Source organism: Notamacropus eugenii, chromosome 1, assembly GCF_028372415.1.
Source record: "Notamacropus eugenii isolate mMacEug1 chromosome 1, mMacEug1.pri_v2, whole genome shotgun sequence".
Classification (NCBI taxonomy): domain Eukaryota; kingdom Metazoa; phylum Chordata; class Mammalia; order Diprotodontia; family Macropodidae; genus Notamacropus; species Notamacropus eugenii.
The window spans coordinates 442,442,355-442,452,524 of NC_092872.1; the positions used below are offsets into that span (position 1 = coordinate 442,442,355).

A 10,170-nucleotide genomic window follows, 5' to 3' on the forward strand; every position below is an offset into this window, starting at 1 on the left:
TTTGAAAAGAAAATTAAATAAAAAGAATTGAGAAGTATGTATTTTCATACTTTTCCTATGAAAATAGAAATAAAAAAGAACCAAGATAAGATACATACATATGTATTTTAAATGGGGCTTTCCAATGGGGCTACAAAGAACAATGACAAAAAGACAAGTATAAGGCTATCTCCATAAGGTTTGAACTGCATATCAGTACATGAAAATCAAATTTAAGAGGAACATCCTTCCACAAATGCCTTGGGAATGAGGTATAATCAAGGAGTTCCAAGAGAAAATGATTCCAACTATTGAACAGCTACATGGGAGACCTAAAACGCAAGATGACATATGCTGATTAAATATAGTTTAATCTTTAATCTGACTTAATTTACCTACAGACAGTTTAACTAAGTTTGCTCAATTTTTATGAGATTGAAGGAAGCATGGGATTGTGAATTTATCTTTAAAAAAAAACTTTCTGTGATACTTGTGACCCTGTGTTCTTTCAATATCTCAAAAACCTCCCTGTTTTGTATAGTGCACTTGTTTCCTGGTGCAAACTTAAGTCCCCTCAGTTAGAGCCCCTGATCCTTACCAAGTTTAGTCCTTCTGACTATAGGTTGCTACCAATCTAGTCTCTATCACTCCTTAAAGGAATTCTATCAAGCTTCTGATAAGGTGGGCAGTGAAGGAGATGTCTCCACTGACTCAGATTATTTTAAACCTTCACCTAGTTATTTGTTTTGTGCTTCCTGTAGTAAAGGAATAAAAGCTTAAAGCCCAAAGGGGGTGGAACTGTGGGAAAACCCTATGGCACTGTTTAAACCTACCCCTGTATGACAAGGCAACAGATATGTATTGCTTAGAGATCAGAGCAGTTTAATGCTTAACTTAGGACTCTGGCTCATGCCAACTCCAGAAAACTTCAGGGGACCCAAAGATTGATATTTGGAAGTGCCAGTTAATTTCTGGTTTGCTGAGAAGTCCATTTCATTAATCTGTGTGAAGTTTAATTAATATATGGGCCTCATTTGGAAAACTTACTAAGCTACTGTTTCTTTACTCCTTTCTTTGAATCCTTCATAATGTGTAACTTCTAGAGGTTTAGGTAAAGCAAGCCATCTATTTCAGGTCTCCTCTCTGCTGGGCACCTTAATAAATTCCTTCCTAAATCATTTCAGTTAAGGAAGTTTTTGTTCTCAGCTAACAATAATAAATTCAACATGTCAGACAACTTGCAATTGTTAAAGCTGTCCTGCTTGTCTGTTTTCCTCTGAGCTTCTACATTTTTCTGTATGTTTAAAAAAAAAAACAATTTCTATGACCTTCTTGTCTTCTGGCAATATTATGGCCAGCTCCTCTCTCCCCTTCAAATCCTACCTCCCCTAATTAAAAAGAAAACACAAACTCAAACCTTATAATAAATAAGCATAGTCAAGCAAAAAATAAAAATAAAAAAAACCCCCAACACCCCCAAACAGACATTTCCTACATCCAAGAAAGAATGTCTCATTCTGTACCTCAAGTCCATCCCCACTCTGTCAGGAGGTAGGGGTGGCATGTTTTATTAATAGCTGGCAAATCAACCTCTGGAGTTGTGTCAAGCCCTTCCTTTTACAGATGGAAACTGAGACCCAAAGAAAGAAGGTGTCTTGCTGAAGGTCACACAGCAAGTTAGTGGCAGAATCTTGATTAAAACCATAGCCTCTTCATTCCCAAGCCAGGTCTCATTCTACTGTACCAAGCTGATACATGAAGGCTACCAAAGGGAGTTAGTCAATTAGCTAGTAGCCATTTTGATTGCTAAAAGTCACACCCCCTTCAAAAGTAGAAATACAAATTTATACAATTTCAGTGCCAGGAGGAATATTTCTTAGAGATCTAGTACAAGCCTGCTACTTACTGCCTGTATGACCTTAGGAGACTCACTTGCCTTCTCTGTATTTCAATTCTATCTATAAAAGAAGATTGGACTATAGGTTCTCTGAGGTTCCACCCAATTTTAAATCCTATGACTTAATGATAAAAAAATCCTTTTATAAAGTTCTAAATTCTTATTGATGCCTAAGGTCTACTCTGAGCTTTTGTATTAACTTGCTACATGAGCATGGGCAAGTTATTTCATCCCTCTGAGTCTCAACTTACCTCTCTGAAGAGCCAGGACTAGATGCATTCCTATTTATAAAAGAGACCATGTGGAAACCTTAGCACTCCTTCCAGTAATCAGACAATGTGAACTTCAAACTAAAACATGGATGAGTATACACAGAGAAAGCCAAGAACTATGTTCAGTAAACACAGGAAAATCTCTGAACCTAATTTCTCTTCCATTCTCTAAAGACCTGTAACTATTTTAAAATGATCCAATAAATGTGCCCCACCTTGATAATGTGAATAAACACAGAAGCAGTGGATCCACTGAAGAAAGACATACTGAACCTCTCAGCTTTGTCTTGGCACCATATCCTGCTACATACTGTTTCCTTAAGTTGCAATAGCACAGACTTATCCTCATTCATGCCAAAGGGGAATGTGATCTAGCTAGCAAATCAACCCATAAAAATTCTCATGTCTTGTTTGTAAAACCTCTTTTTTCCTTCAAGGCTTCGCTTAACTTGACCAACTATGTGGGCTCTATCATGATAACACCTGACTGTACCCTCACAAATTATTTTGTATATAAATTTTGCATTTCCTTTTCTATGATCATGTCATTCTGATCCCCTCAACTGAATGTAAGTTTCTCAAAGACAGGGATACTTCATTTTTATCTTTGTATGCCTAGCATCTGGAAGTCTCTGGCACATAGGAAACACTAAATAATGCTGGATGGATGAATGAATTAAGCTGGGATCCAAATCCAGGACCTCTGACTCTAAATCTACTTTCAGCTGTACCATGGTCTTCTCCATTGTTTAAGTCCTAGGTGACTTAAAGTTCCAAGAGACAATGCTATGGCTCAGTGTGACAAATCAATATGGCACCTGGTCTTTGCAAATTAAGAACCTCAGCACAATAGTTAGGGTTGTGAAGTGTTTCCAAGGAGCCTTCCCAACATTGTTAACAGGTTGCCTCCACCTCCCACCCCAAAAAAATGATGTTGTGGAAAATGTGACCGAGAACAATGAGTTCATAGGAACAATGGCCACAAAATGTAGTGGAAAGAACACAGGCCTCAGAGTGGGCTTTGACTCTCAGAACATCCACTAAGAGTCTGTTAGACCCTCATAAAGTCATTCTGAACTCTGGGAGCTTAAGCATCCTCATCAATAAAATGAAGGTGATGACACACATACTTTCTCCTTCACAGGATGGTTGTTGTTGTGTCCAACTCTCTGTGACCCCATTTGGGGTTTTCTTGGCAAAAAAAAAAAAAATAAGAGTTCCTGCCATTTCCTCCTCCAGATCATTTTACAGATGAGGAAATAAATTACTGCAATTATTAAAGATGTGATAATAAGTTGACTGACATTCATCATCAGCCATCCAACTTGAATCTTCAGCAGTCAATAAACAAAATGATATTAAAGAAGGACTTCTTCAGGTGATGTTGGGATTCTATAATAATGACTTTGACTGCTGGTATGTGTTGGAGACTGCATTATGTGGGGTATGCCTACAACACAGTATGGCTTGTCTTTCGTGTGTGTGTGTGTGTGTGTGTGTGTGTGTGTGTGTGTGTGTGAAGTTTCCTCCAAAAGATATACAGAAGAGCCAAACAAAGAGGAATTCAGGTGTCACACAAGAACACTGAATTTTGAGTCAAAGAATCTAAGTTCAAATACCAGCTCTGCTTACTTATTACCTGTGTGATCTTAGGTAAATAATTTCCCATCTCTGGGTCTCAGTTTCCTCATAAATAAAGAATCAGACTTTAGCTTATCTCTAAGATTCCTTCCACCTTCAAAGTCTAAGATCCTAACTTATAAAATGTGAAAAGTATTCATTCCTGTTGTCCTCAAGAAAGGAGCAAGGAGGAGAAAAGAATTTAAAGAAAGAATTCTGTAGTCAGAGATGATGTCGTCTGGGGGCTTAATAAAAATCAAGCACTTCCAGAAATATTGTTGATAATGTTAAAGGAAAAACAACAGCTCACATTTATGGAGAGTATTACCAAGGGCTGTCTTTCTCACAGCTGTCTGAACTAGCAAGCACAAATATTATTATTAATCTCCCCCACACACTTTTCTTTTTCACAGAGGAAGAAACTAAGGCTTGGAAGAATCATGCCTTTGGTTTATGGTCCCACAGCCAAAATTCAAACCCAAACCTCAACTGCAATCCCACTAGACCACAGCTGCCTGTCTTTAATTGTTTCTTCTGAGTTCAACTATGTCCACTTTCTGAAGATTTCTTAGATTTGATTCAGATACTATATTTGTCAGGCATGACGTATGTGCTCAGGGACCCAGTAAAATCCACTGTTTTTAAGAATCTAAATGTGTTTCTAATCTATAAGTACAAAACAGAAAATGAAAGACTTTACAAATAAACAGGAAGAAATGCATTGTCATTCAGTTCATATGGCCAAAAGTCAAGGGCAACTGATGCTCCCACTGCCGCTGGATTTTAAAAGACATAGTATAATTTGGACATAATGTTTGGAGGCACTTTTTGAAAAATTATCCTATTTTTTCAATCACAAAAATTGCATTTTCCTCTTATTTTCACCCCACCATGCCCACTCCCAGATGAAAACAAAGAAAACAAGATTCTGTATTAAACGTGTATAGACATCCAAATAAAACAAATGTCTTCATTGGTCATATCTCATAACATATACTTTCACACATATATACACACACGTATGTATATGTATATCATTCTTCAGCTCTCTGTCAGGAGGTATGCAGCATGTTTTATCACTAGTTCTGTGGAATCTTGGTTGTTCATTATACTGATCAGAGTCCCTAATTCTTTCAAAATTGTTTATTTTGATCACATTGATGTCATTGTTTAAAATGTTCTCCTGGTTCCGTTTACTTCACCCTGAATCAGTTTACATAAGTCTTTCCAAGATTTTCTGAAACCATCCTCTTCACTGTGCTGATCTTACCAAATAACAGTATTTCATCACATTTATATACCAGAATTTGTCCAGCCATTCCTTAATACGTGGCCACCCCCTCAGATTCCCATTCTTTGACACCTTAAAAAAAGCCACAAATATTTTTGTACATCTTTAGAGCTTGTTTTGTTTAGGACTAATTTTTCCTTTAATCCATTGTCTCTCTGATTCCCTCTTCTCAACTTTCCTTCTTATTTCCCTGTTGAATGAAATATATTTTTGTACCCAAGTATGCCCATGTTTGCGTGTGTTCTTATTTTTGATCAGTTGAGATGAGAGTGAGATTCAAGTGTAAGTTGCTCTCCCTTCCCTCTTTCTTTGCATAGATGCCTAACTGAGCACTCTAATCATGTAGGATAATTTTCCTTAATCTTTCTTTCTCTTTTCTCCTCAGTGCTTTCTTAGTCCCCTCTCTTTCCATTCTTTCTTAAGATCATTAAGATCTAACAGAATTATTCTTGAACCCTGTCTAAATAGGTTCCTTATATGACCCCAGATAATAACAGGGTTCAATGGTGACACATAAATCATCTTCCTATACATGAATGTATGCAGTTTGCATTTTAGTCTCTTATGATTATTTATGTTTACCTTTTTATCTTTCTCTTAACACCTGGGTTTGCACTTCCAAGTTTCTATGCAGCTCTGATCTTTTAACTGGGAATGCTTCAAAGTCCTTTATTTCATTAAAGGTCCATTTTCTCCCCTACCACTCCCACTCTCAACCTCTTAGTAGCACTATATTCAGTTTTGCTGATTAAGTTATTCTTGGCTGTAAGCTTATATCCTTTGCCTTCTGAAAACATATTCTGATCTCTTCACTCCTTCTACAGAGATGGCTATTGATTCATGTGTGATCCTGACTATGGCTCCTCAATACTTGAATTCTTTATTTATGGATTTTGAGAATGATATTCCTGGGAGATTACATTTTTGAGGTTTCTTTCAGAAAGTGACCAATGGATTCTTTCTATTTCTACTTTGTCCTCTGGTTCTAAGAGATCTGGGGAATTTTTTTTTTTTAAGATTTCTTGAAATATGATGTTTAAGCCCTTCTTTTTTGGGTTACAACATTCAAACAGTCAAATGATTCTTAAATTCTTTCTTCTCCATCTGTCTTCCAGATCAGTAATTTCTGCTATGAAGCACTTTATATTTTCTTCTACGTTCCCCCCCATTTTTCAAACTTTGTTTTTAACATTTCTTGCTATCTCACGGAGTCATGGACTTCTATTTCTTTCATACTAATTTCCAAGGAGTTTGCTGCTTGGACAAGTTTTGTACCCTTTGTGCCAAGATGTTGATTCCTTTTCCAATTCTTTCTTCCATAGCTCATATTTCTTTTCCAATTTTTTTCCTTTAGTGCTCTTACATTGATAAAAACATTTTAACTCCTAAAAAAAAAAACCGACCTCTTGCTTCATCTCTTCTAGGAATTCTACATGAATCTGGGCCCAAGCTGTGTTTTACTGTGAGAATTTGCTTATAGAGGTTGTGGAGTCATTTTCTCTTTCTGAGTTTGTATGTTGAGAATCACTTTCATCATAATAGCTTTTTCATTCATTCAATGCTCATTCTTCTAGTCTACTTCCTGACTTTGGACTTGATGTTAAGGCTAAGTATTGCCCATTTCTGGAGGGAAGGTCTGGACTGATCACTGTTGCTACTGTCTTGGGGTACCAAGTTTTATATTGCTCCAGGTTCCCTTTCTATGGCTAGGGACCTGCAAGCATTCGGTTGTATCCAAGGTAAAGTCTGATTACTGCCCCATGATCTGAACTCTGCAAGTTACTACCTGGGTTTGGGTCTGAGTAATAGTAGACTGCTGGGCGTAGCCCCTGTCAGACAACTGGGATGCCCAATGGTTCAGACTGATAGAACTGCAGAATCCCCTTTGGTCTGGGATTCCTCCCTGAGTTATTCTTGTAAAAGCTTCAGATTATGCTAGAAATGGGAACTGAAACCTTGCTTTGCTCCTGGGCTATGAGCCATACCAACACCACTTACTTCTGAACTCGCTCTTTATTCTGAATACCTACCTGGGACCTGGGGCAGCTCCTTAGCCTGTAATGATACTTCTGAGGCTTTTTTATGACATAGCTTTGAACTTTTCTTCCTTCTTGACTAATTCATTCAGATTCCTACATAATCTACAACATTTGAATTATATTGATTTAAAAAAAATCCACCAAATGGTAGATGTCAGAATAGACTACTTCTAAGGGGTTATCCAATTCAAAGAACACAGGGTTTAGAGCTGAAAAGGACTTAAGATTTTATCCAACCCCCTTCATTTCACAGATGAAAAAAGTGAGGCTTAAAGCAGTTAAAGAACTTGACTGATCATGGTCACACTGCTGGCAAACATCAGAGTTGAAACCTGAGCTCAGATCTTGTGACTCTAAACTGAAGATTCTTTCTACTAAAACTTTCTGAAATACACATTAAAAAATGGAGAAATTTGTCTCCGTATGAACAAACCTGCTGCCTCAGAAATTCACAAAGAAGCTTAAAAATAAAAGACTTTGATGCAAAAACTTCTGACACAGATAATTCAGAAAATAAGACACATTAGAGAAAACTCCCCAAGGCAGGGGAAAAAATGCAGTATTTTTTTTTTAAAGTTTTGGCTTCATCATTTCCAGAAATTTTTCATCTCTATTATTAGAACAGTGTGGTTTACTCTAGTTATACAAATGACACTTGTTTGATAAGGTTAAGTAACTTATCTGTGGTCTACAACAGGGTCAAAATTACAGCTCCTCCCTGAATTACTTCCCTCATTTGCCTTAGCTCCTACTCATGTTCTGATGCAAAATGAGCCTAAAGTTTAACTAAATGACTAATCTGTAGCCTAAAATGGAGCCAAAATTATAGCTCCACTTTGGATTATTTCTACCATCTGCCTAGGTTCCTGCTTCTGTGTAGCTGAACAAAGTTTGAAAAAGGAACAAAAACTGATGAATGAGTCCACAACAAATCTTAATTTAATTTCAATTGGGCCCTCCTTAAAGCAAGGAGATCATTTTATTGACCTGTCCTTAACTGATTCTCTTCTCTTCTGAAAGCCTCCCATGGCATGCCCTTCCCTCACTCTTTCAGCTAAGGACCTAGCCATAAGCTTCACCAAAAAACAAACAAACAAACAAAAACCCCACCAAAACCTGAGACCATTTACTAAGAATTCCCTCCCTCCTTCTCTCCTGTTTACCTCACATCCTGCAGACATTATTGTTGGTCTCTGCTAAGGAAGTTACCCTTCTTCACATACTTATGATTCCATTCCCTCTGATCTCATCCATGAGACAGGCACTCCCTTTTACCCCCATCTTTCCTACCTTCTAAAATCTTTATTCTTTGCTTATCTACTAGCTCCTTCCCGGATGCCTATAAAAACTTCAAAACCTCCATCTCCTAAAAACAAACAAATAAATACCCTCACTAGACCCCATCAATAGCTTCATATGCCTCTCTTACCCTTCTCAGTTAAAATTCCTTAAAAAAGTCATAGACATTGGGTGCTTCTCCTTCACCCTCCCCAACCTCTCTGCAATATGGCTTTGAACCACATCACTGAACTGAAGCTTCATGTCCAAAGTCATCTGTTATCTCTCAATTGCTGAATCTAATGGTCTTTTCTCAATTTTCATCCTTCTTGATCTTAGCCAACACTTAGTTAACAATCTCTTTCAGCACAGTCTCTCTTGATTGTCCCCTGTCTCACTCTTCCTTCCTAGTCTCTTTCCTAGAAAATCTATTTCATGCCCACTAAATTTGAGTGTCTCCCAAAGTTAGGTCCCAAATCTTCTCTTCTCTCTCTATATGAAGTCCTTACATTATCTCATCAGAACCGTGGGGTTCAATTAACATCCCAGATCCCTATATTCAAGTTCTAGTCTCTCTCCTGAATCTAGTCCTGTATCACCAGCTGTCTATTAGATGTTGTCAACTAGATTTCCCCATAAGTCCAAACCAGAGTTCATTATCTTTCTTCTCAAACCTTCCCCTCTTCCAAACTTTCTTACAATTTTAATGGTTAAGGGAACTATCATCCTCCCACTCACCTAGGCTGGCAAACTCAGTGTCATCCTCAAATCTTCCCATACCACATACTCAATCAGCTGCTAATCTTGTCATTTCTTTCTTTACAACATCTCTCATATATCTTCCTCTAAATTTATATATCCACTACCCTCATTTGGGCCTTCATCACCTGTCATCTGGACAATTATCATAATAGTCTCTTAACTGGTCTCAGAGCTTCAGATCTCATTCCCATCCATTCTTCACATTGCTGCCAAAGTGTTTTCCTAAAGCACAAACCTGATCATAGCATTCTCCTACTGAATAAACTCTAATGGCTCTCCCCATTACCTCTTGGATCAATATAAACGTTATTTGTCTAAAGAGATAAAACAAAAATGGAAAGGACTCAATAAATACAACCTATTTACAGTAGCCATTTTTGTACTGTTGCTTGTCCTTCATTCCTGAAGAGGACCATGACATAAGGGAGGTGATATCATGACAGGCAAGGGAATTAGATTTAAGTTTTTGTGTTAGCAAAGAACTGAAAACTGAGGGGAGCACCCATCAATTGGGGAATGGCTGAACAAATTATGGTATACGAATATGATGGTATATTCATTCTCCACAGTTATCAGTGATCTATTTATTGCTAAATCTAATGGCCTTTTCTTAAATCTCATCCTTCTTGACCTCTTGGCAGCACTGACATAATAGACTACCTCTTTCTGCATAATCTTTCTTGATTGTTCTGTCTGACTTTTCCTTCTTAGTCTCTTTTCCTAGATCTAAATCTATTTGTGCTATAAGAAATGATGAAAGGGATGGTTTCAGAAAAACTTAGGAAGACTGGCATGAACTAATGCAATATGAAGTGACTAGAACCAGGACTAAGTAGAAGTAGAAGAACAACTTATAAAATAACAACAATATTAAAGACAAACAGCTTTGAAAGACTTAATATGATGACTGACACAGTTCTAGAAGATTCATGAAATGTGCTGTCCACCCCTTGAGAGAGAGGGGATGGATTCACAGTACATATTGAAGCTTATGGGGTTTTTTTTAATGGTTAATTTGGTCATTTGTTTTGC

General features: G+C 37.4%; 1 protein-coding gene across 1 annotated transcript in view; it reads right to left on the reverse strand.

The window, feature by feature from the left end:
* The window catches only part of GGTA1 (glycoprotein alpha-galactosyltransferase 1 (inactive)), a 125,207-nt gene that overhangs the window by 24,960 nt on the left and 90,077 nt on the right, over nt 1–10,170 (reverse strand). The gene's annotated exons all lie outside the window — the stretch shown is intronic.